The sequence below is a fragment of the Chlamydotis macqueenii genome, chromosome W, assembly GCF_036417535.1.
Source record: "Chlamydotis macqueenii isolate bChlMac1 chromosome W, bChlMac1.mat, whole genome shotgun sequence".
NCBI classification, from domain to species: Eukaryota; Metazoa; Chordata; class Aves; order Otidiformes; family Otididae; genus Chlamydotis; species Chlamydotis macqueenii.
Window position 1 is genome coordinate 46639779 of NC_141592.1, and position 27749 is coordinate 46667527.

The 27749-nt window shown below is 46.1% G+C and overlaps 1 pseudogene; it reads left to right on the forward strand.

Annotated features, from left to right (window-relative positions):
* LOC147596755 (uncharacterized) lies at positions 1-26974 on the forward strand (annotated as a pseudogene).
* The last annotated feature ends 775 nt before the right edge of the window (positions 26975-27749 follow it).

Genomic DNA, 27749 nt, shown 5'->3' on the forward strand with positions numbered 1-27749 from the left:
ATGGGAGACCTGCCGGAGCATTATAAACCACCGGTAGGAGCACAACAACGAGGAAATGAAGGTTCCGATTTGGAAGCCCCTCCAGATAGTCCAGTATCCTCTTGCACCCAAAGTAAGAAAGAACAGATAGTGGTGCAGGCACCCCTCAGGGAGGGGGTGGGGTCAGAGGGAGGCGACACACTCCTCTGGACCCAGGGAAATAGGAGTACAGCAGTTAGTGTCTCTGTTTATAGGACAGTCAGAAAGTGATATTCGAAGGAAGTTCCAGAAATTAAGACCGACAGAGAGCAGAAATTTGGAGACACTGTTAGATAAAGCTTGGAGAGTGTTTAGCAATAGAGAAGAGGAGGATCAGAGGAAAGATAAACAGATGCTGGTAGCAGCATTACAAGAGAGTAAGAGATCTAGAGGTGTGGGACCTGGGAGACCTTTGGAAAGGTCCCCTATTAGGGCGAGACCTATTGGAACAACTAAAGGCGGAAATAAAATTTGAAAAAGGAAAAGTGGAACTCTGAGTGGGAAATGACCAGCTAATTGAACTTCTGAGTCTGGCCCTCATAGATATAGATACTCCTGTTAACTCAGGAATACCTGAGGAAATCCAGAACCAAGTATATCCAGGGTTATGGGCCTCAGAAATACCAGGAAAAGCGAAAAACGTTTCCCCAGTAGTAGTCAGACTCAAACCAGGGGCATGGCCTGTAAGAATCAGGCAATACCCCCTCAGAACAGAGGATAAGGAAGGAATTTGACCAATAATCAGCCGGTTTATCAAACATGGGCTGTTAACAGAGTGTGAGTCGGAGCATAAACTCCCATTCTACCAGTCAAAAAGTCAGATGGTAGTTACAGAATAGTACAAGATCTCAGAGCTATTAATAAAATTGTTGAAGATCTGTATCCTGTGCCAACTAAATTGTCACTTGAATTGGCCTGGTTTACCGTACTGGACCTGAAAGACGCCTTCTTTTGCCTACCCTTGAGCCCAGAAAGCCAGTTGCTTTTTGCATTTGAATGGGAAAACCCTGATTCTGGAAGAAGGACACAACTGACATGGACTGTGTTACCACAGGGGTTTAAGAATAGCCCCACTCTTTTCGGAAACCAGTTAGCTAAAGACTTGGAACGGTGGGAGCGACCACATGGAAATGGAGTAATATTACAATATGTAGATGATCTATTGATAGCCACTGAAACGAAAGAACTATGTATAATATGGACAGTCAGTCTGCTAAATTTCTGTGGACTTAATGGCTATCGAGTCTCTCCACAGAAAGCACAAGTAGCTCAGCAGCAGGTGACTTACCTCGGATACGAGATAACTGCTGGCCAAAGGACCCTAGGAACAGCAAGAAAGGAGGCCATCTGTCAGACTCCTCGACTACAGACAGCTAAAGAACTCCACACGTTTTTAGGAATGACAGGATGGTGTCGCCTATGAATATATAACTATGGACTCTTGGTAAGGCCACTCTATGAACTGTTGAAATGTAATCCAAAAGACCTCACCTGGAATGGAGAGGCAGAAAAAGCATTCCAGCAACTGAAAAGGAAAGTAATGGCTGCCCCTGCCTTGGGGTTACCAGATACTACTAAGCCATTCTGGCTGTTCTCTCACGAGAAGCAGGGAATAGCCCTGGGAATCCTAGCCCAAAACTTGGGACCATATAGAAGGGCAGTGGTGTACTTCTCCAAACAACTTGATGAAGTAAGTAAAGGTTGGCCTAGCTGCCTAAGGACGACAGCAGCATTGGTGCTAAATATCCAAGAAGCACATAAATTGGCATTAGGCCAAAAGATGATGGTGTTGATATCTCATACTGTATCCACAGTATCAGAGATAAATACCAGGCCGTTCTAGTGGAACAGGATGATGTGGAAATAGTGGTTACTAACATTGTCAACCCAGCATCTTTCCTCAGCGGAACCACAGGAGAACCAGTATCGCATGACTGCCTGGAAACGATTGAAGCAGTCTATTCCAGCCGACCGGACCTGAAAGAGGAGCCACTGGAAGATGCTGAAGACTCTTGGTACACAGAGGGAAGCAGCTTTGTTCGACAAGGCATCCGCAAAGCAGGGTATGCGGTAACCACTATGGATCAGGTAATAGAATCTGCAGCCCTTGCCCCAAATACCTCGGCACAAAAGGCGGAAAGAATAGCTTTAACCCGAGTGTTGGAACTAGCTAAAGGCAAGAAGATTAACATCTGGACAGACTCCAAATACACTTTTGGGGTAGTCCATGCCCATGGGGTGATATGGAAAGAAAGGGGACTCCTATCCACCCAAGGGAAACATATAAAACATGCTGAAGAAATTCTGAGGCTCCTGGAAGCAGTGCAGCTACCTGAAAAGGTGGCTATCATGCATTGCAAGGCTCATCAGAAAGGAAATACCGCTCAGGAATTGGGCAATGCTATGGCGGATCGGGAAGCCAAAAGAGCGTCTGAAAGGGGCAAATTAAAGGTGCAGTCTTTGGTCCCAGATTGTAAAATACAAATTGATTGTGAACCCAAGTATTCCAAAGAGGATTGAAAATTAATTGAAGAGTTAGGTGGAGAAATAGAGAAGGGTAGGTGGGCAAAGACTCCACGAGGCAGAATTATAATTACATTTGCATTATTGTGGGCCGTAGTTATGGCAGAACACAGAAAATCCCATTGGGGAGCTGAAGCATTGTATAAATACTTGAATCAGCGTATAGCTGCCCGGAACCTCTACACTATTGTTAAATAAGTGACATAGTAGTGTGAAATATGTTTGCAGAATAATCCTAAGACAAGGCCTAAAGCCCAACTCGGACAAATAGGGAAAGGAAACTATCCAGGGCAGCAATGGCAAATTGATTTCTCAGAACTCCCAAGAAAAGGGGGGTGCTGATATCCATTAGTCCTAACGGACACCTTTTCAGACTGGCCAGAAGCATTTCCTTGCTGAACCAATAAAGCTAGAGAGGTAACTAAAGCATTACTAGAATAAATTGTACTGAGATTCGGGGTTCCTGCAACAACCTCCTCAGACAGAGGACCACATTTTATTGCAAAAATTGCTATAATGAATTAATTGTAGATGCAACCTAGTTCAAACTAATGTTTCTAAAGCAGGTAATATTTAATCCAACGTGGTCTCTTAAACAAGTTGAACTATCGAGGCAGAACAATATCTCCACCATTCAACCGGCCTGCACACCATTTCTAAAACCCTCATATGCGGGATGGATGACATGGGTATATAATAGAACCCAGATGAGAAAAAAGAGAGATTTGACTGGTGCATTAGGAACAAGACTGGAAGTTCTGAATAGTATAGATACTGAGATAATAAAGAACAAACTCACCACGGCAATCAGTGATTTGAACAAAATACAATACCCTTTAAGATCTTCTCTCCTCACTTTAGGAAACAGTCAATGGCTTATGGCAAATGCATTACCACAATGGGAAAAGCTTAATGAAAAGGATAATGAATTAATTGTAGATGCATTAGACATAGTACAAACTAATGTTTTTAAAGCACTCAGTTGTATCCAAGCCCAATTATGGATACAGTCAATAGCAGCTGCAATCATCAGGGAAGGAGAGGACGGAATCCTGCCAAGAGAAATCCAAAAGGTAATTTGGGATAATGCAACTGAATTTGAAAGGAAATTCCAATCATGGTGGCACTAAGTTAATTTTACCGTTGACCCTACTAACAACACAGCCACAGCCTTTGTACTAACTGTATATAAAGCCTTGGTGTACAATATATATCCGATTGTTGCACTAGGATTAAATCACCATGGAACTGTACTTTATCCCTTAGAACATAGGGTATGGGCTATGAAAAAGGGGGAAGAAATGGCAAATTATTGATGTTATTGATGTCGAGGCCTGTGCTTTGCGAGATCAGCAGAGATTTATTTGTGAAGGTAATACCATAAAAGGGCAGGATATTTGTCTGGATACGGAACAAAATGTTTGTCATTTTGAGATACACCCCAATGAGACCCTAGAAACCACTGTAATTTAAAAAGATATGGGATGTGTTTGCTTGAGGACCCTATGTGATTCTGTACAAGTTGATGACCTAATAGTGGACGTGAGTAGCCATTCAAATATTTGCATCTGTAATTTGTTAGTCTCACAGGATGTGATTTTAATTATACTGCTCCTGTCCTTACCTATAAATTGACATGATCTAGTCATGAATTGATTCAAGATTTGCAGCCCACCTGTCATAGTTCAGCCCTGATCGGGACCAGACTACGCAGTCTCTCTCTCACTCCTCCCACCCTCTGAGAAAATAGGGGAGATACTATAAGGAAAAACGGCTCGAGGTTTGAGATAAGGACAGGGAGAAAATCCTTAAAGTTACCGTTATGGGCAAAACAGACTCGACTTGGGGAAAACTATTCATTTTTTACTACAAACAGCAGGATAATGAGACAGAGAACAAGATAACCTCCCTCCACCCCTCCCTCTTCCCAAGCTTAACATTATCTCTACTACCTTCCCCCCTCCAAAGGGCACAGGGGGGAAGAGGGAATGGGGGTCGCGGTCAGTTCATCACATGTTGTTTTATGCCGCTGCTTCATAGTCGGGGGAAGAACTCCTCACATTCCTCCCCTGCTCCATCGTGGGGTCCCACCCCTACGCCACAGTCCTTTGTGAAAGTGCTCCGGCGTGGGTCATCTCTTCTATGGGGTGCAGTCTCTCCAGAACGGCTGTCCCAGCGGGCCCTCCACGGGCCACAACCACCTTCAGGCATCCACCTCCCCTGATGTGGGGTCCTTCACGGGCTCCAAGTGGATCTCTGCTTCTCCGTGGACCTCCATGGGCTGCAGAGGGACAACCTGCTCCCTTGCTCTGGTAAGGGAACTTCTGCATCATGAGAATTTAAAGAGGTTGATAAAGCAAGTCCAGGAAAGTGGCCGAAAGACTTCTATTACTATCCAACATGATTCAGAAAGAATACACCAAATAACAGAATGAGTGAAGTCAGATGGACAGCACTATTGGTGAGATGTGTTCATGGGTTATTCCTCATCTGCTACCAAGATCTTAAACATACTGACCCACCCAATATTGTTTTTACTGATACTCATGGCAATGTTAACGGTAGTAAATCTTAACTCTTGGTATAAATTGAAGAAGCTTGCTGAACAAATAAGGGCCTTAAAAACAGTAATGAAATATAATGAACCACTTTTAACAGCAAAAGAATTTGCTTAGGAGAAAGAAAAAGGGGGAATTGATACAGGGAATTAACTGTCTGCTAAATATTGCTTGATTTAGGAGACTAACTGTCTGCTAGAGAATGCCTAACAATCCTGTTTGCCTTGAAACTCACTTAAGCTTATCAGGGACTGGTATGTGTCAAGAAACTGGTATTTGTCATATGTCTAGCAAAGAACAGAATGTTAGTTCCACCGAAAAATCGGTCAGAAGTTGGGAAACTGCTGAAATCAGCAAGTGAAAGGAGAGCATGGGTGAATGACTAAAGTTCATCTAGAGGAAGATAAGACCCCTGAAGAAGTAAACAACCACCAGAGACAGATCTGAAATGCTAATGCAAGTGGTTTTTTAATAACCCTGCCTCACTTATGCATATGTATGTCTGTATTGTGCAATCCTATGAATATGTATACCTGCACCGGATAAATTTTTGGTAAAATGTGCTGTCGGAGGAGCAATCCCCCATGCACCCGGCGCCAAATAAACATGCCTGCTTTATAACTCTCTCCGAGTTGTAGAGTTTGATCCGCGCGTCACAACCACTGGGTGGCTAGAGACATATCCTGTACTCCTGCCACCACCCGAAACACCATCCTGGGCCTTGAGAAGCAAGTTCTATGGCGACATGGCACTCCAGAAAGAATTGAATCGGACAATGGGACTCATTTCCAAAACAACCTCATAGACACCTGGGCCAAAGAGCATGGCATTGAGTGGGTATATCACATCCCCTATCATGCACCAGCCTCTGGAAAAATTAAACGGTACAATGGACTGCTGAAAACTACACTGAAAGCAATGGGTGGTGGGACCTTCAAAAACTGGGACAAACATTTAGCAAAAGCCACCTGGCTAGTCAACACTCGGGGATCCACCAATCGAGCTGGCCCTGCCCAATCTGAACTTCTACGTACTGTAGAAGGGGATAAAGTCCCTGTGGTTCATGTAAGGAATATGTTGGGGAAAACAGTCTGGGTTGTTCCTGCTCTGGGCAAAGGCAAACCCATCCATGAGATTGTTTTCACTCAAGGACCTGGATGTACTTGGTGGGTGATGCGGGAGGATGGGGAAGTCTGATGTGTACCTCAAGGAGATTTGATTCTAGGTGAAAATAGCCAATAATTTGAACTGTATATAATCATGTCTGTCGTTCTTTTACGTTCTATCAAAGGTTTTGCAGCAAGAATCACCCTGATCAGTGAAGAATGAACTTCATTGAAACCGAGCGCTGTGCAGCAGTGATGGAGTCATAACTGGCAACCAACAACTTCCTCGAGATCAACATCTGCAACTTGCAGATCGTGGATATGATACACCAGCTGCACCAGAGGTACCAGCTACGAGTTCCAGATGCAGTATGTAACAACCCCACACTACATTCCATCTGTCCTGCCCTGGAAGACTGTTAAGACAGATGGAGCCCAAAGTCATGGACTAAATCAACTCAACAGACTTTGGAGGGATAGCTCATAGAGTGAGAAGATGATATCTGTGTGTATATCTATAAGCATGACATAAATGGTACGGAATAAGGGATGGATACTGTCCTGGTTTCAGCAGGGATGGAGTTAATTTTCTTCTCAGTAGCCAGTGTGTTTTGGATTTTGTGTGTGAAGAATGTTGATAAAAACACTCTGATGATACGAGTTGTTGTTAATGAGACCAAGGACACTGTCTGGCTTTCCAAGTCTCGTTAAAGTCTTGTTAACGTGCAGATGTGGGAAGCTGGGGGAGACAGACAGAATAATTTACCCAAACTGGCCAAAGAGAGTATTCCGTGCCATAAACATCATGCTCAGTATATAAGTGGGGATTGCCCATGGGAGGGGACATTCCATTCCATTCGGGTATCCATTCAGGCACACTTGGCATCCTATGCTTCTCTCTTGCTTGCTGGCATCATTCCCTCTACCTTGCTAGCTTGCTCTCTTCTCCTTTGCTTGCTGCTCGGGACAGGCTGTGTCGGTCATTGGGACATCAGGGGTGAGAAATCATACATTGTTCATTTTCTATATTTTGTATATATTAATATCCTTATATTCTGTTATTTCTGTAGTTTTTAGTATTTTAGTAAACTGTTTTTATCTCAACCCACGAGTTCTCCTTCCTTCCCAATTCTCTCCCCCGTCCCCCTGGGGAGGGGGAGGGTGAGCGAGAAACTGTGTGGTGACTCGGGCTAAACCACTACACTAGGCAACTGGGGTTTCCTAATCAAGCCCACTCTGATCAGTGCGACCCACTTACTCCACGTGGCATCAGTTGCATGATGTGTAGAGGGGACCCTCCCTTTGAACATCCAGCCCAGCACCAGCAGTCGGGATGCTAGGAGGAGTTTTGCTTCAGTACCAATCACTTCCGAAGCAGCTCGAACTCCTTCATATGCTGCCAGTACCTTTTTTCAGTTGGAGCACAGCAGGCCTCAGATCATCTGTATCCCCTGCTCCAAAAGCCTAGGGGTTGACAACAAGTCTCCCTGGGTGCTTTCTGCCAGACTCCAGGTAGGGCCATTCTCCCCAGCTGGAAGGTAAAGCACATTTTTCACATCTTGTCCTGTCTGGACTGTCCCAAGGGCTAATGCATTAACTCCCGTTGAATATGTTCAAAGGCTTATTGTTGCTCAGGGCCCCATTTAAAATCATTTCTCTTTCAGGTCACTTCATAGAGAGGGCTTACAATCATACTATAACTTGGAATGTTCATTCTCCAGAAACTCACAACACCCAGTAAGGCTTGTGTTTCCTTTTTGTTAGTTGGTGGAGAAATAGCTGTTATTGTGTTGACCACAACCATTGGAATTTGACAATGTCCACAGTATTTGCTTCTGTTCTGGTTTTGTTTAGTGAGGGGGGACCTAAAGTGGTAGCTTCTGTAGGAAACTGCTAGAAGTCGTTCCCCTTTGTTCAGTGGACTCGGCCGGGCCTAGGGCAGACCTGCTGCTGGCCAAGGCCCAGCCAATTGGTAGCAGAATGTCCCATGATAACGCCTCTGTGATAACATATTTAAGAAGGGGGAAAAAAAAAAAATAAATAAACAAACAAACAAAAACAAAACAAAAAAAAAAAGGTAGAGAACATGTGAAGCAGCTGAGCAGGGGCAGAGAGGGGGAGGCGTGAGCCTTGTGGGCCTTGCAGGCCTCACCCTCTGCCGACTGGGCCCAACACAGACCGGCCCGGCTGCGAGAAGTGGAGAGGAGATGAGAAGTGAATGAGATGTAAAAAGATCCTGAGAGGCGTCTGCCTGCCTGTTATGAAGAATTTTTCTTGTGAGAGGAATGGCTGCAAATGCCAAGGTCAGTGAAGGAGGGGGAGGAGTAATGCTGCTCCTGGCCAAGATTCCCCTGCAGCCTGTGGTGAAGACCATGGAGGAGCAGGTTGTCCCCCTGCAGTCCATGGAGGTCCATGGAGGAGCAGAGATCCACATGCAGCCTGTGGAGGACCCCATGCCAGGGCAGGTGGATGCCTGAAGGAGGCTGTGGCCTGTGGAGGGCCTGCACTGGGGCAGCTGTTCTGGAGGGACTGCACCCCATGGAAGAGATGACCCACACCAGAGCAGTTTCACAAAGGACTGTGGCCCATGGAAGGGACCCCACAATGGAGCAGGGGAGGAATACAAGCAATTCTTCCCTCGACAACAAAGCAGCAGCGTAAAACAACGCATGATGAACTGACCGCAACCCCCATTCCCTCTTTCCCCCCTGTCCCTCTCGGGGCGGGGGGGAAGGTAGTAGAGATAATGCTAAGCTTGGGAAGAGGGAGAGGTGGAGGGAGGTTATCTTGTTCTCTGTCTCATTATCCTGCTATTTTTAGTAATAAATGAATAGTTTTCCCCAAGTCGAGTCTGTTTTGCCCGTGATGGTAACTTTAAGGATTTCTCCCTGTCCTTATCTCAAACCTCGAGCCTTTTTCCTTATATTATCTCCCCCTATTCTCTCGGAGGATGGGGGGAGTGAGAGAGAGACCGCGTAGTGTGGACCTGATCGAGGCTGAACTACGACAGGTTCCTGAAGACTAGATCTCTTGTGCAGGCCCCTTGACTTTCCTTCATTTTATGGCAAAATCAGCTTTCAGAAGGATTTGGATTATTTTCTCCACTCCCCTTCCTCAAAAGTTTCTGCTGCTTTGTTGTCCCATACAATGATGTCATCAATGCATTGCAGGTGTTCCAGAGCTCCACCCTTTTCCAGTGCAGTCTGGATCACTCCAGGGCAAATGGTGGGGCTGTCTTTCCACCCCTGGGGCAGTCGATTCCAGGTGTGCTGGACCCCCCTCCAAGTGAAAGCAAACTGTAGCCTGCATTCTGCTGCCAAAGGGATGGAGAAGAATGCATTATCAATGGTGGCATACCACTTGGCTGCCTTGGACTCCAGTTCATGCTGAAGTTCTAGCATGTCTGGTACAGCAGCACTCAGTGGTGGTGTACCCTCAGTCAGGCCACAATAGTCCACTGTTAACCTCCACTCTCCACTTGATTTTCTCACTGTCAAAGGGTGAGCAAGTCTTGCTGATCACTCCCTGGCTCTCCAGTCAATAAATCAGCTTATTGATGGGAATCAGGGAGTCTCAGTTGGTGTGATATTGCTGCCGGTGCACTGTGGTGGTAGCAGCAGCACCTGTTGTACTTTGACCCTCAGCACCCCCACAATGGAAGGGTCCTCTGAGAGACCAGGCAAGGTGGCCAGCTGTTTAATTTACTCCATCTCCAAGGCAGCTATACCAAAAGTCCATCGATACCCTTATGGGTCCTTGAAAAATCTCCTCCTGAGATAGTCTATACCAAGGATGTACGGAGCATCTGGGCCAATCACTATGGGATGCTTTTGCCACTCATTCTGTTAGGCTCACTTCCAGCTCCAATACAGTTAGTTGTTGGGATACTCCTGTCACTCCAGAAATACAGATGAGCTCTGCCCATTTACAGCTTGATGACATTAAGGTACACTGTGCACTGGTGTCTCATAGAGCTTTATACTCTTGTGGGTCTGATGTGCCAGGCCATTGAATCCACACAGTCCAGTAAACCTGGTTGTCCCTCTCCTCCACCCGGCTGGAGGCAGGACCCCTCTAATCCCGGTCATAGTATTTGCTACTCCTTGTAAATATGAATCAGAAGCCCTTCTACGCTGTCTGGGGAACTGCCCACTGGAGACTGTAGCAGTAACTTTCCTGGAAGAACCCCCATTTTTGATTGTTTTTCCTCACAACTTGGGTACTCTTGCCTCTAGGGTCAAGGTAGGTTTCCCATTCCGCTTCCTCATGTCCTCTCCTCGGTCATGCAAGATCAGCCACAGGGTACCTCGCCCTGTGTACCATCTCTCTTGAGCAGGGAAGTGTTTACTCCTAATAGATGAGATACTGGTCCTTACAGATGGGGAATAGGATATATCCTCTTTGAATTGCTGGAACTCCCAGGACAGTTTCTCTGCAGCCAAGACTCTGGCCTGTAGGAAAGAAGAGAGACTTTCTTTGTATTGCCAGAGTTTTCCAGCCAATTCATCTACCATTTATCCCTCTCTGTCTTTCTAGGTCATTACTGCCAATGAGTTGGCATAGGACGATGATGTGCTTCAAACAAACTTCCACCACATTGGTCACGTGCACCTGATTTCATCTGGATCCTTAGATAACTGCTCATTGTCCAGGTCATCATAAATGACCTCTAGCATAGGTACTTGATACCTATTTCCATGGTGGTCCACTTGCCTGGGTGGTATATTAGATCTTCCTTGAAAGGATACCTTGCCTTCACACCTGACAGGAGTCATCTCCAGAGGCTGACGGCTTGTACTCCTTTTCAAATTGCTTTGTCAATGCCCCCTTCTCTAGAAATGGATCCCAGCTGCCTAGCTTCTCTACCCTCTAATTCCAGGCTACTGGCCCTGTTATCTCAGCATCGGGGCAGCCAGGTGACAATGTGCTCACCTGGATGATGGCTGAAATCCTTTTGCATATCTCACAGCTCTTGGATAGAGATAAAGTGGTTACCATCTTGTTTATGAGTTCTTCCTCTTCCTCCAAGGAAGAGGAGGAGCCCTCCCATTGAGTTCTTCCTCAGGGGGGAAGTGGAGAATTCTTCCTCTTCCTCCTCCTGTTTTAGTGATGGCCCTGCTTCAGAGTAGTCTGCCTCCTTGCTAACAGGGTAATATGCTTCTTCCTCCTGCTCCCTCTTAGGGAAAGCTTCTTCATCCCTTAGTAAATGAGCTGACTTCCGCTTCCAAGATTTTTTTCTTGTGTATAGGTGTGACTAATACCGGCATGGGTTGGTTCTCTGGTTCAGCTGCAGTGCCTATCACCAGGGTTGGAGTAGCTGCAGTCCTTGTCACCAGGGCTGGATGTTGCAATAAGGGCACGGACTCCATGGATGGTGTACCAGAGCCCTTTATTGTCCGTCAGCCTAAGTCTTTTATATTTTTTCTCAGTTACATACGGAATGCACGCGCTTAATCATCTAATTCAATTGGTAGCAATATACTGTTCACACGCCTTAAACTTCATTTGGATTGGTTATAGATTTTTAGTTGTCTTTACTATTTTTGCCTTTGGTATTTGCTTATCTTGTTCTAATTGCTGTTTTTTGTTATTGAGCAAGTGGTGTTCAAGGACATACCTCAAATTCTTCAATATCAGACAGCTGTGCTGCACTCTCTGTTCCCACAGTTGGAGTAGCCATGGTGCCTTTTGGTCTGGTTTCCCTTTTTGTCCCTTGAGGGTGCTGCATAACACTGAGCAGTGTTTGGTACATACTAGCCAGGGCCTGGCACAGTACAGCAAGTTGTACCTCTTTGAAATAGCCACAGCATTTTCCCTTCAAATAGCCTGTCACTTCATCAGGGTCCTGTAGCTGTTTATGAGTGAAATCCCGGACCATTGGAGGTAAGAAATTCTCTAGATACCTGCCCATATTCTCCACGTGCCATGCCACACATGACCACCCATCCTCAAGGCAGATCTCTGGGTGGTATTCCTAAAAAAGCAATAAAAGCATGCTGGCTTGAACATCTCCTGGACGTTCAGAGTTCTCAAAAACTGTTGTAACTAGCCTGAAGGAGAAAGGGGAGGTTAAAGAGTGGAGGAAATGATCCACATACAGATAGCAACTTATCTTTAAGGCCATTGAAGTTATCATATCATAAGTTGATATCTCACAGTATAGCAAAATGATAATCCTCATCGTTCTCCCTGAGGTGATAAACAGCACCACAGGGAATAATATATAGTACATATAACAGTGTACATAACACAACCACATGACCAAGCAAAGCAACATCGTGACCAATGACTATTTATAAGCGCGTTTAAAATTTTGTTTCAACTCACTCTGATCAGATCTTTCATTATCTCAACTCTTGGTGCCCCACATTGGGCATCAAAAAGAACTGTTGTGATTTAGTCTCACTCCGTAGGTTAAACATCAGTCGCTTGCTCACTCTCCCCATCCTGCCCTCATAGTGGAATGGGGAGGAGAATTGGGAGAAAAAGAAATGCAGAACTCATGGGTTGGGATAAAAAATGTATAACAAAACAGCAAAGGAAGCATAATCAACAAGGGGGAAAAAAAAAACCAACCCAAACCAGAATATACTAAGTACATGACTCATGGTACAATAACTCACAGTAGATCCTGAAGTCGAGCTCACTCTTGAGTAGCAAAAAAAAAACCCTCTCCCCTGTCTCTACTTTATATAATGAGCATGACATCATATGGTATGGAATATCCCTTTGGCTAATTTGGGTAAGCTATCCCAGCTGTGTCCCCTCCCAGCTTCCTTTGAAAAATAACCCTATCCTAGCCAGAACCAGGGCAATAGACAAAGCAAAAAATCTGAAAAAAACTCTTATCTCTAGTGTAAAGACAGTCCACATGATCTTAGTTGTCTTCAAAACCAATGGACAGCCTGTATATTTACACTTTCAAATCCCCAAGGTCCCCAAGACCTCCAGAATACCTGCATAGAGGTCACTCAGATGCAGAAAATTTTCTAGTCAACTGTGAGATGAGACAGACAAAAGGAGGTAGGCAAAAGGAAGGGCAGAATAAATATGCTTTCCAGACAAATGTTGAATGATATCTCCTTCTTGGATTCTACCAGGACTGAGTGGAAACAGGTTCATGGAAGCAGATTCTTTTGTTTTTCTTTCTCCTGTCTTGCTCTATTCATCTCATTTTAAGACAAGTCAGTCTTAAAGAGTACATATGCTGGCTAGTATTCCTGTCTCCTAAGAGAAAGCAATCTTTTTTATGCATTTGCAAGCAGATAGGATATAGATTTGATCAGTTATGTTTTCTTGGTTTTGTTGATTAAATGTTGGCCTTCTGCATACTTTTCTATAATTTCCTAGTTGGTTAGAATTTTCTATTCAACTCCTTATATGCTTTTTTATGCTTCAGAATTATTATTGCATTAATTTCAAATGCAGACAGGATAATCCTTTTAAGAATATACAGTTCAACCAAACCTCCGATAAAGTCATTCTGATGAAGGATATCCATCTTTTCCCACCTTGTTAGTTGATTTAATTGAGCTTAAGGGAGAACAGTTCTGTGCCTCTCATGATTCTCCTCTCTGGATCTTCTATTATATTTAAAAGATTAAACAAGAGAAAAAAAAAGAAGGAAAGAAAGAAAGAAAATAGAGACTATCTATTCACCCTTTCATTCACCCAACTGTTCATCCATGCCTAAACTGGGATATTTTTTAAAGGGAATTTAACTTTGTCGTAGTTCAGCCCTGATCAGGACCAGACTACGCAGTCTCTCTCCCGCTCCCCCCACCCTCCGAGAGAACAGGGGGAGATGATATAAGAAAAACGGCTCAAGGTTTGAGATAAGGACGGGGAGAAATCCTTAAAGTTACCGTCACGGGCAAAACAGACTCGACTTGGGGAAAACTATTCATTTATTTTCTAAAATTAGCAGGAGAATGAGACAGGGAACAAGATAACCTCCCCCCACCCCTCCCTCTTCCCGGGCTTAACATTATCTCTACTACCTTCCCCTCCCGAGCGGCACGGGGGGGGAAAAGGGAATGGGGGTCGCGGTCAGTTCATCACGCGTTGTTTTACGCCGCTGTATCATCGTCAGGGGAAGAACTCCTCGCATTCCTCCTCTGCTCCAGCGTGGGGTCCCTCCCACGGGCCACAGTCCTCCGTGAAACTGCTCCGGCGTGGGTCATCTCTTCCACGGGGTGCAGTCCCTCTAGAACAGCTGTCCCAGCGGGCCCTCAACGGGCCACAGCCTCCTTCAGGCCTCCACCTGCTCTGGCGTGGGGTCCTCCACGAGCTGCAGGTGGATCTCTGCCCCTCCGTGGACCTCCATGGGCTGCAGGGGGACAACCCGCTCCACCATGGTCTTCACCACGAGTTGCAGAGGAATCTTGGCCAGGAGCCATATTACTCCTCCCCCTCCTTCTGAACTGACCTTGGCGTCTGCAGCCGTTCCTCACAACAGGCTGGCAGACGCCTCTCAGGATCCTTTTTACATCTTATTCACTTCTCATCTCCTCTCCACTTCTTGCAGCCAGGCCGGGCCGAGTTGGGCCCAGTCGGCTGCCCGGCGGGAGGCCAGAGGGTGAGGCCTGCAAGGCCCATGAGGCTCGCGCCTCCCCCTCTCTGCCCCCCGCTCAGCTGCTTCACATCTTCTCCCCTTTTTCCTGTTTTCCCCTTCTTAAATACGTTATCGCAGAGGCGTTATCACGGGACATTCTGCTACCAATTGGCTCGGCCTTGGCCAGCAGCAGGTCCGCCCTAGGCCCGGCCGAGTCCACTGAACAAAGGGGAGCGACTTCTAGCAGTTTCCTACAGAAGCTACCACCTTAGGCCCCCCCCTCACTAACAAAACCAGAACAAACTTTAATCTTCTTTAATGTTCTGAAATGTTCTACACCTCTTAATTTTGGTTTCCAACTGGGAAAGTGATGAGAAGCATCAAAATGAGAACAGAGATACAGACAATGTTTTAAGACAGTCTGTAATTGTGAGATAGCCGGTCTAATTTCAAAAGCCTGAGAAGTCTTAATAACTCAGACAAGTACTTAAAGGTTGGGGCAGTTGACCAACCTCTATTTCTTGTAGGTTTTCCCTTCTGAACTGTACTTCTGAAGAAATTTCCTGAATGCTCTTAGAAAAAACACACTCACAGTTTATTACAGAAGATGATATGGAATTAGTACTCTACAATACAGCAGTTGCTATACAGACTGTTCCCTTTTATTAACAGAAAAAAATATAAACTGCAATTTGCAAATGTATTTAACAATTACTATTTCAATTTTCTGTCCCCAAGTAACGAAATATCTTTATTCCCATTTGTATGTGTGTGTGTGTGTTATATTCACTAATACTAGTTAGTTATAGAGGGTAGATTTAGATTAGATATTAGGAAGAAATTCTTTACTGTGAGGGTGGTGAGACAACTGGATTTAACTGGTGAGACAACTGGAATAGATTGCCCAGAGAAGCTGTGGATGCTCTATCCCTGGAAGTCTTCGACACCAGGTTGGATGGGTCTTTGAGCAACCTGATCTAGTGGAAGGTATCTCTGCCCATGGCAGGGAGGTTGGAACTATATGATCTTTAAGGTCCCCTCCAACCCAAACCATTCTATGATTCCATTTACTAAACACTATCTTGGGCAGGTGGCACTTAAGACCAGGGTTAATTGAGAAGACTTTAAACTAGGCTTGAAAGGGGAAGGAGATACAACCAGACTCACTAGAGATGAGCCTAGGGGTGACGCGCCAAGGTTGGGGGTAAAATCGATAGCCCAACTCAAGTGTATTTACATCAATGCACACAGCATGGGCAACAAGCTGGAGGAGCCATTGTGCAGCGGGATAGCTATGACTTAGTCGCCATAACAGAAACGTGGTGGGACAACTCTCATGACTGGAGTACTGCAATGGATGGCTATAAGCTCGTCAGAAGGGATTGGCAAGGAAGGAGAGGTGGTGGGGTGGCTCTGTGTGATGGTTTAGCCCGAATCATCACACAGTTTCTCACTCACCCTCCCCATCCCCAGCAGGATGGGGAAGAGAATTGGGAAGGAAGGAGAACTCGTGGGTTGAGATGAAGACAATTTACTAAAATAACAAGGGAAAACTACAATAACAACAGAATATAAGGATATTAAAATATACAAAGTGAACAATATATGTTTTCTCACCACCCAATGTCCCAATGACCGATACAGCCCGTCCCGAGCAGCGATCACGGAAACAAAACCGAGCGGCAAGCAAAGGAGCAAAAGGGAGCCAGCAAGGTAGAGGGAATGATGCCAGCAAAAACAAGCAGGAAGGATGGATGCCAGGAAGGCAGATACCCACCCTCGCCTGCCCCCACTTATATACTGAGCATGACGTTTATGGCATGGAATACTCTCTTTGGCCAGTTTGGGTCAATTATTCTGTCCGTCTTTCTCCCAGCTTCCTGCATCTGCAAATTAGCGAGACTTGGAAAGCAGGACGGTGTCCTTGGTCTCATTCACAACAACTGGTATCATCAGGATGTTTATCAACATTCTTCACACACGAAATCCAAAACATACCAGCTACTGAGAGGAAAAGTTAACTCCATCCCTGCCAAAACCAGGACAGTATCCACCCCTTATTCCATACCATCTACGTCATGCGTATACATATATATATACACACACACACAGATGTAACTCCTTCAATCTATGGGCTATCCCTCCAAAGTCTGTTGAGTTCATTTAATCCATGACTTTGGGTTCCATCTGTCATAACAGTCTTTAAGGACAAGAGAAATGGTATGTAGTATGGGGTTGTTGCATGCTGCATCTGGAACTCGCAGCTGGTACATCTGGCGTGGCTGGCGTATCATGTCCATGGTCTGCGAGTTGAAGATGTTGATCTTGAGGAAATTGTTGGGTGCCAGTTCCTGTTCCATCATTGTTGCATCTCTCTTGGTTTTATTGAAGCTCATTCTTCACTGATCAGGGTGTTCCTTGCTGCAATACCTTTGATATGACATATAATAACTATAGAAATTATTATATACAGTTCAAATTATTGGCTGTTCTCACCTAAAATCAGATCTGCTTGAGGTACACATCGGACTTCCCCATCCTCCCGCATCACCCACCAAGTACATCCAGGTCCTTGAGCAAAAGCAATCCCACGGGTAGGTTTGCCTTTGCCCAGGGGAGGAATAACCCAGACCGTCTTTCCTAACATATTCCTTACATGCACCACAGGAACTTTATCACCATCTACAGTATGTAGAAGTTCTGATTGGGCAGGGCCAGCTCGATTGGTGGATCCCTGAGTGTTGACTAACCAAGTGGCTTTTGCTAAATGTTTGTCCCAGTTTTTGAAGGTCCCACCACCCATTGCTTTCAGTGTAGTTTTCAGCAGTCCATTGTACCGTTCAATCTTTCCAGAGGCTGGTGCATGACAGGGGATGTGGTATACCCACTCAATGCCATGCTCTTTGGCCCAGGTGTCTATGAGGTTGTTTTGGAAATGAGTCCCATTGTCCGATTCAATTCTTTCTGGAGTACCATGTCGCCATAGAACTTGCTTCTCAAGGCCCAGGATGGTGTTTCGGGCAGTGGCATGGGGTACAGAATATGTCTCTAGCCACCCAGTGGTGGCTTCCACCATTGTAAGGATGTGGCGCTTACCTTGACGGGTTTGTGGGAGTGTGATGTAATCAATTTGCCAGGCCTCTCCATATTTATACTTCAGCCATCGTCCTCCATACCGAAGAGGCTTTAATCACTTGGCCTGTTTAATTGCAGTGCATGTTTCACATTCATGGATAACCTGTGCAATGGTATCCATGGTCAAGTCCACGCCTCGATCACGAGCCCATTTGTATGTTGCATCTCTTCCTTGATGGCCTGAGGTGTCATGAGCCCACCGAGCTAAAAATAGTTCACCCCTATGTTGCCAGTCTAGATCCATTGGGAAACTTTAATCTTAGCAGCCTGATCCACCCTTTGGTTATTTTGGTGTTCTTCCGTGCCTCAACTCTTTGGTACGTGGGCATCTACGTGACGTACTTTTACAACCAGATTCTCTAACCAGGCAGCAATATCTTGCCACAGTGCAGCAGCCCAGATGGGTTTGCCTCTGCGCTGCCAGTTGCTCTGTTTCCATTGCTTTAACCACCCCCACAGGGCATTTGCCACCATCCATGAGTCGGTGTAGAGACAGAACTTGGGCCATTTTTCCCGTTCAGCGATGTCCAAAGCCAACTGGATGGCTTTCACCTCTGCAAACTGACTCGATTCACTTTGGCCTTCAGTGGCTTCTGCGACTCGTCCTGTAGGACTCCACACAGCAGCTTTCCACTTTCGATGTTTTCCTACAATACGACAGGATCCATCAGTGAACAGGGCATATCTCTTCTCATCTTCTGGTAAATTATTATATGGTGGGGCTTCTTCAGCACGTGTCACCTCTTCCTCTGGTGGCATTCCAAAATCTTTGCCTTCTGGCCAATCTGTGATTACTTCTAAGATTCCTGGGTGATCGGGGTTTCCTATTCGGGCTCGCTGTGTGATCAGTGCGACCCATTTACTCCACGTGGCATCAGTTGCATGATGTGTAGAGGGGACCTTCCCTTTGAACATCCAGCCCAGCACTGGCAGTCGGGGTGCCAGGAGGAGCTGTGCTTCAGTACCAATCACTTCTGAAGCAGCTCATACTCCTTCGTATGCTGCCAGTATCTCTTTTTCAGTTGGAGTATAGCGGGCCTCAGATCCTCTATATCCCCGGCTCCAAAAGCCCAGGGGTCGACCTCGAGTCTCTCCTGATGTTCTTTGCCAGAGGCTCCAGGTAGGGCCATTCTCCCCGGCTGCGGTGTAGAGGATGTTTTTCACATCTTGTCCTGTCCGGACTGCCCCAAGGGCTACTGCATGAACAATCTCCTCTTTAATTTGTTCAAAGGCTTGTCGTTGTTCAGGGCCCCATTTAAAATCCTTCTTTCGAGTCACTTCATAGAGAGGGCTTACAATCATACTGTAATTTGGAATATGCATTCTCCAGAAACCCACAATGCCCAAGAAAGCCTGTGTTTCCTTTTTGTTAGTTGGAGGAGACTAATTTCAGACTAATTTCATGACCAGTGATGTTACCATATCACAAGCCAGTAGTGCCCAGTAAAACAAAATGAGAATTCTCATCCATTTCTGGCAAATGATAGACAGCATCAAAAGAAATATGTGATGCAACTTAGGACAGACATAACACAACTATGTGAACACATAGTACAACATTGTGACCAGGGACTCAAATAAAATAATGAGCACTTGTAACAACTTTAACACATTCTAGTCAGATCTGTCATTACCTCAACCCTTCGGGCCCCACGTTGGGTGCCAAAAGGACTGTGATGGCTTAGTCCGAATCACCACACAGTTTCTCACTCACCCTCCCCCTCCCCAGGGGGATGGGGAAGAGAATTGGGAAGGAAGGAGAACTCGTGGGTTGAGATGAAGACAATTTACTAAAATAACAAGGGAAAACTACAATAATAACAGAATATAAGGATATTAAAAATATACAAAGTGAACAATATGTGTTTTCTCACCACCCGATGTCCCAATGACCGATACAGCCCGTCCCGAGCAGCGATCACGGAAACAAAACCGAGCAGCAAGCAAAGGAGCAAAAGGGAACCGGCAAGGTAGAGGGAATGATGCCAGCAAAAACAAGCAGGAAAGATGGATGCCAGGAAGGCATATACCTGCCCTGGCCAACCCCCCCTTATATACTGAGCATGACGTTTATGGCATGGAATACTCTCTTTGGCCAGTTTGGATCAATTATTCTGTCTGTCTTTCTCCCAGCTTCCTGCATCTGCAAATTAGCGAGACTTGGAAAGCAGGACGGTGTCCTTGGTCTCATTCACAACAACTGGTATCATCAGGGTGTTTATGAACATTCTTCACACACAAAATCCAAAACATACCAGCTACTGAGAGGAAAAAATTACTCCATCCCTGCCAAAACCAGGACACTCTATGTCAGGGAGTGTTTCAATTGCATAGAGCTCAACGATGGTGACGATAAGGTTGAGTGCTTATGGGTAAGGATGAGAGGGACGGCCAACGAGGCAGGTATCCTGCTGGGAGTCTTTTATAGACCACCCAACCAGGGTGAAGAGGTAGATGAAGCATTCTACAAGGGGCTGGCAGAAGTCTCACAATTGCTAGCTCTTGTTCTCGTGGGGGATTTTAACTTACCAGGCGTCTGCTGGAAATACAACACAGCAGAGAGGAAACAGTCTAGGAGGTTCCTGGAGTGTGTGGAAGATGACTTCCTGACACAGCTGGTGAGTGAGCCTACCAGGGGAGGTGCCTTGCTTGACCTGCAAACAGAGAAGGGCTGGTGGGAGATGTGGTGGTTGGAGGCCATCTTGGGCTTAGCGACCACAAAATGACAGAGTTTTCAATTCTTGGTGAAGTAAGGAGGGGGGTCAGCAAAACTGCTAACATGGGCTTCCGGAGGGCAGACTTTGGCCTGTTCAGGACGCTGGTTGAGAAAGTCCCTTGGGAGACAGTCCTGAAGGGCAAAGGGGTCCAGAAAGGCTGGACATTCTTCAAGAAGGAACTCTTAAAGGCGCAGGAGCAGGCTGTCCCCACGTTCCAGAAGATGAACTGGAGAGGAGACGACTGGCCTGGCTGCACAGGGAGCTTTTGCTAGGACTCAGGGGAAAAAAGGAGAGTCTACCACTCTTGGAAGAAGGGGCAAGCAACTCAAGAAGAGTACAGGGAGCTCGTTAGGTCATGCAGAGAGAAAATTGGAAAGGCAAAAGCCCAGCTAGAACTCAATCTAGCCACTGTTATTAAGTATAATAAGAAATGTTTTTACAAATATATTAACAACAAAAAGAGAGCCAAAGAGAATCTCCATCCTTTATTGGATGTGGAGGGGAACATTGCCACCAGGGATGAGGAAAAGGCTGAGGTACTTAATGCCTTCTTTGCCTCAGTCTTTAATAGTCCCCAGGGTGTTCAGACCCTGAGCTGGAAGACAGGGACAGAGAGCAGAATGAACCCCCTACAATCCAGGAGGAAGCAGTTAACGACCTGCTACACCACCTGGACACACACAAGTCTATGGGGCTGGATGGGATCCACCTGAGAGGACTGTGGGAGCTGGCGGAGGAGCTTGCCAAGCCACTCTCCATCATCTATCAGCAGTCCTGGTTAATCAGGGAGGTCCCAGATGACTGGAGGCTTGCCAAGGTGACGCTCATCTACAAGAAGGACCAGAAGGAGGATCTGGGGAACTACAGGCCTGTCAGCCTGACCTCAGTGCCAGGGAAGATTATGGAGCAGTTCATCTTGAGTGTGCTCACCTGGCATGTGCAGGACAACCAGGGGATCAGGCCCAGTCAGCATGAGTTCATGAAGGGCAAGTCCTGCTTGACCAACCTGATCTCCTTCTATGACAAGATGACCCACCTAGTGGATGATGGGAAGGCTGTGGATATTATCTACCTGGACTTTAGCAAAGCCTTTGATACAGCATTCTCCTCGAGAAGCTGGTGGCTCATGGCTTGGACAGCTGTACCCTGCGATGGGTTAAAAACTGGCTGGATGGCTGAGCCCAGAGAGTTGTGGTGAATGGAGTTAAATCCAGTTTGTGGCCAGTCACAAGCGATGTTCCCCAGGGCTTAGTGCTGGGGCCAGTTCTGTTTAATATCTTTATTAATGATCTGGATGAGGGGATTGAGTGCTCCCTCAGTGAGTTTGCAGATGACACCAAATTGGGTGCGAGTGTCAATCTGCTCGAGGTTAGGAAGGCTCTGCAGAGGGATCTGGACAGGCTGGATCGATGGGCTGAGGTGAATTGTATGAGGTTCAACAAGGCCAAGTGCTGGGTCCTGCACTTGGGTCACAACAACCCCATGCAACGCTACAGGCTTAGGGAAGAGTGGTGGTAGACAGCTGGCTGAACATGAGCCAGCAGTGTGCCCAGGTGGCCAAGAAGGCCAACAGCATTCTGGCTTGTATCAGGAAGAGCGTGGCCAGCAGGAGTAGGGAAGTGATCGCGCCCCTGTACTCGGCACTGGTGAGGCCGCACCTCAAATACTGTTGTGTTGGTTTTGTTTAGTGGGCGGGGGGGCTACGGTGGCAGCTTCTGTAAGAAGCTACTAGAAGTTTCCCCTTTGTCCAGTGGACTTGGCTGGGCCTAGGACAGACTCACCACTGGCCAGGGCCAAGCCAATTGGTAGCAGAATGTTCCATGATAACGCCTCTGCGATAACGTATTTAAAAAGGGGAAAAGTAAAAAAAAAGAAGAAGAAGATGTGAAGAAGCTGAAGCAGGGGCAGAGAGATGAGGAGGCACGAGCCTTCTGGGCCTTGCGGCCCTCACCCTCTGTCCTCCCGTCAGGCAGCTGTCTGGGCCCGATTCATCCCAGCCCCGTGTCCTGGTTTTGGCAGGGATGGAGTTAATTTTCCTCTCAGTAGCTGGTGTGTTTTGGATTTCGTGTGTGAAGAATGTTGATAAACACCCTGGTGATATGAGTTGTTACTAATGAGACCGAGGACACTATCCAGCTTTCCAGGTCTCACTAATGTGCAGGTGCAGGAAGCTGAGAGAAAGAATAATTGACGCAAACTGGCCAAAGAGAGTATTCCATGCCATAAATGTCATGCTCAGTATATAAGTGGGGGTTGGCCCGGAGGCGGGTGTCTGCCTTCCTGGCATCCATCCCCCTCTCTCTCTCACTGACATCGTTCCCTCTACCTTGCTTGCTCCCTTTCGCTCCTTTGTTTGCTGCTCGGTTTCGTTTCCGTGATCGCTGCTTGGGATGGGTTGTATCGGTCATTGGGACATCGAGTGGTGAGAAATCATACATTGTTCATTTTGTATATTTTAGTATCCTTATATTCTGTTATTATTGTAGTTTTCCCTTGTTATTTTAGTAAGCTGTCTTCATCTCAACCCAAGAGTTTGCCTTTCTTCCCAATTCTCTCTCCCATCCCACTGAGGAGGGGGAGAGTGAGCAAGAAACTGTGTGGTAACTTGGGCTAAACCATCACAGTCTTTTTGGTGCCCAACGTGGGGCATGAAAGGTTGAGGTAACGACAAATCTGATCAGATTGTGTTGAAATTGTTACAAGTGCTCATTATTTTTATTTAAGAGTCCCTGGTCACAATGTTGTACTACGTGTCCGCATGGTTGTGTTATGTAAAGCCTCAGTTGCATCACATATTTCCTGTGGTGCTGTTTATCACTTCTCAGAAATGGATCAGAATTCTCATTTAGTTGTACTGGGCACTACTGACTTATGGTATGGTAACATCACTGGTCATGAAATCAGTCTGGTCTTTGTATTCGCCATTGATGGCAACTCTGTACCTCGGGTGCCATTTCACAAGACTTATTAATAATCACACTTTTTTCTTTCCCTCCCTGGAGAACCAATCTATGAGGAAGTCAAGGGAGGATACTTTCCTCTACTCTTTTACCTTCCCTTTTTCCTTCAAGCTAGTCACATAAGCTCTTGAGAATTTTCAGTATCCTAGGGATGTGCAAGCCAGCATACTCCTATTGCAAAATCTCCTGAATGTGTTTCAGATTTTGTTTAGGATTAAACAGCTATTTAAAAATATTACCCAGAGATCTGCCTCGAGGCTGGATGGCCAGGGGTGGCATGGCATGTGGGAGAATATGGGCAGGTACCTGGAGAACTTCTCACCTCCAATGGTCTGGAACTTCACTCCTGAGCAACTACAGAATCCTGATGAAGTGACTGAATATTTGAAAGGAAAATGCCATGGCTATTCCAAAGAAGCACAACTTATTGCTCTGTGTTGGGCACTGGCTAGTATCTACTGTCACCGAAATCGTGAATCAAACTCCTTAACACCAATGTAGTATTAAGAAGCAGGCATTCTTTATTGCGGTGCCGGATGAACGGAGGATCCTTCCACCTAGTGTGCATGCCAGTCTGGAAATCTGGACAGAATATATTTAGTGATTTCATGCATAATCATTAATAATTCTTGGAACATTAATACATAATCATCAGTTTTCCTAGAAATCATTATAATATTCCCCACCCACTTGTGCATGCTCAGTCTTTTGAGTCGAGGGTCTTCTGGTGGTCCTGGGGGTTGTCGGAGTGCCCCTTCCTTGAATTCGCTGGTCGAACCCCTCCTTAAAATCTCCATGTATGGTCTTGAGAACAGGTCGCGTTGCTCCTTGATTTTCTGGCTCCAAAGTGATGGCTCAGGGCCTATCTTCACAGCTGGTGTTTGAGGCCTACCTTTGTTCTACCACTTTTCTTAATTACCCCAGACATGCTAGGCTAACTTCTAACAAACGAGATGATGTATTTTCTTAACAGTTCTAAAACTCCCTTTTCCCTCTAAGGATAAATAGATATCATATAAAATTTAACCTATGTGACTACAGTTCTAGAGTTAGCAAGAATCACCTCACGTTGATATTTAATTTTCAAAAATTATTATTCTAAAATTATGCTGATTAATCATTTTTATCATATAACACTACCAAACACTGCCCAGCGTTATGCAGCACCCTCAGGAAGAAGGGAGGGAAAATTAACCGACAGATACTGTGGCTATTCCAGATCCTGCAACAGATACTGCAGCTACCCCAACCCCAGCTACCAGTACTGCAGCTACTCCAGCCTCCGCGACAGGCACTGCAGCCAAATCAGAGAACCAACACTTTTTGGTATCAGTCGCCCTTAAACAGAAGAAGAAATCTTGTGTCCTGGTTTTGGCAGGGATGGAGTTAACTTTTCCTCTCAGTAGCTGGTATGTTTTGGATTTCGTGTGTGAAGAATGTTGATAAACACCCTGATGATATGAGTTGTTGCTAATGAGACCAAGGACACAGTCCTGCTTTCCAAGTCTCGCTAATTTGCAGATGCAGGAAGCTGGGAGAAAGACAGACAGAATAATTGACCCAAACTGGCCAAAGAGAGTATTCCATGCCATAAACGTCATGCTCAGTATATAAGTGGGGGCAGGCGAGGGTGGGTATCTGCCTTCCTGGCATCCATCCTTCCTGCTTGTTTTTGCTGGCATCGTTCCCTCTACCTTGCTGGCTCCCTTTTGCTCCTTTGCTTGCTGCTCGGTTTTGTTTCCGTGATCGCTGCTCGGGACGGGCTGTATCGGTCATTGGGACATCGGGTGGTGAGAAAACACATATTGTTCAATTTGTATATTTTTAATATCCTTATATTCTGTTATTATTGTAGTTTTCCCTTTTTATTTTAGTAAATTGTCTTCATCTCAACCCACGAGTTCTCCTTCCTTCCCAACTCTCTTCCCTATCCTGCTGGGGAGGGGGAGGGTGAGTGAGAAACTGTGTGGTGATTCAGGCTAAACCATCACATCTTGGAAGCGAAAGTCAACTTGTTTAGTAAGGGATGAAGAAAGACCAGGACCATCACGAGCAGAGGAGGAAGAAGAAGAACTCATAAACGAGACTGAAACCACCCGATCCCTATCCCTGAATGAGTTGCGAGACATATGAAAAGATTTTGGCCATCATCCAGGTGAGCACCTTGTCACCTGGCTGCTCCGATGCTGGGATAAAAGGGCCAGTAGCCTGGAATCAGAGGGTAAGGAAGCCAAACAGCTGGTATCTCTTTCTAGGGAAGGGGGAATTGACAAAGTGATTGGAAGAGGGTGCACAAGCTCTCAGCCTCTGGAGGTGACTCCTGTCAAGTATGAAGGAAAGATATCACTTCAAGGAAGATGTTACCTATCACCCAGGCAAGTGGACCACCATAGAGAGAGGTATCCAATACCTAAGGGAATTAGCCATGCTGGAAGCCATTTATAGTGACCTAGACAGCAAGGAGTCACCCAAAGATCCAGATGAAGTCCAGTGCACACGACTCATGTGGCGGAAGTTTCTACAGAGCATACCGTCATCATATCCCAATCCATTGGCAGTACTGAGTTGTAAAGATGGAGAGGGACCAACAATGGATGAATTGGCTAGTCAGCTCCAGCAATACTGTCCTGGTTTCAGCAGGGATGGAGTTAATTTTCTCCTCAGTAGCTGGTATGTTTTGGATTTCATGTGTGAAGAATGTTGATAAAAACATTCTGATGATCCGAGTTGTTGTTAATGAGACCAAGGACACTGTCTGGCTTTCCAAGTCTCGTTAATGTGCAGATGCGGGAAGCTGGGTGAAAGACAGACAGAATAATTGATCCAAACTGGCCAAAGAGAGTATTCCATGCCATAAACGTCATGCTCAGTATATAAGTGGGGGTTGCCCATGGGAGGGGGCATCATTTTCTGGCATCCTTTTCTGTTCGGACATTCTTGTCGGGTATCTGTTTGGGCACCCTTGGCACCCTTTTTTTTCTCTCTTGCTTGCTGGCATCGTTCCCTCTACCTTGCTAGCTTTCTCTCCCCGCTTTGCTTGCTGCTCGGTGTCGTTTCCGTGATTGCTGCTCAGGACGGGCTGCGTCAGTCATTCAGACATTGGGTGGTGAGAAATCATACATTGTTCATTTTGTATATTTTGTATATATTAATATCCTTATATCCTGTTAGCTTTGTAGTTTTTAGTATTTTTAGTAAACTGTTTTTATCTCAACCCACGAGTTTTCCTTTCTTCCCAATTTCTCTCCCCCGTCCCACTGGGTAGGGGGAGGGTGAATAAGAAACTGTGTGGTGATCCGGGCTAAACCACCACAGAGACCAACACCCGCCTCCCTACAACCTCCTTTCAGGTAGTTGTAGAGAGCAATGTGGTCTCCCCTCAGACTCCGCTTCTCCAGACTAAACAATCGCAGTTCCCTCAGTTGGTCCTCATAAGACTTGTGCTCCAGACCCCTCACCAGCTTTCTTGCCCTTCTCTGGACACTCTCCAACAACTCAACATCCTTCTTGTACTGAGCAGCCCAAAACTGAGCACAGTTGCTGTAGCTTAGCCCCACTCGGGACCAATCTATGCAGTCTCACGCTCACTTCCTCCACCATCCGAGGGAATAGGGAGAGATAATATGAGAAAAAAGGCTTGAGGTTTGAGATAAGGCCAGGGAGAGATTCTTAAAGTTACTCTTATGGGCAAAACAGACTCAACTTGGGGAAAACTATTCATTTATTATTAAAACCAAAACAGGATAATGGGAAAGAGAACAAGGTAACATCCCTCCACTCCTCCCTTTTCCCAGGCTTCACATTATCTCTACCTACTTCCCCCTTGAATGGCACAGGGAGAGGAAGAGGGAATGGGGGTTATGGTCAGTTCATCACACGTAGCTTTATGCAACTCCTTCCTCCTTGGGGGAAGAACTTCTCACATTCCTCCCCTGCTCCAGCGTGGGGTCCCTCCCACGAGCTACAGTCCTTCGTGAACTGCTCCGGCGTGGGTTGTTTTTCCACAGAGTGCAGTCCCTCAGGAACTGGCTGCCCCAGCAGGGGCCCTCCATGGGCCACAGCCTCCTTCAGGCATCCACCTGCCCTGACGTGGGGTTCTCCACGGGCTGCTGGTGGATCTCTGCTCCTCCATGGACCTCCATGGGCTGCAGGAGGACAGCCTGCTCCACTATGGTCGT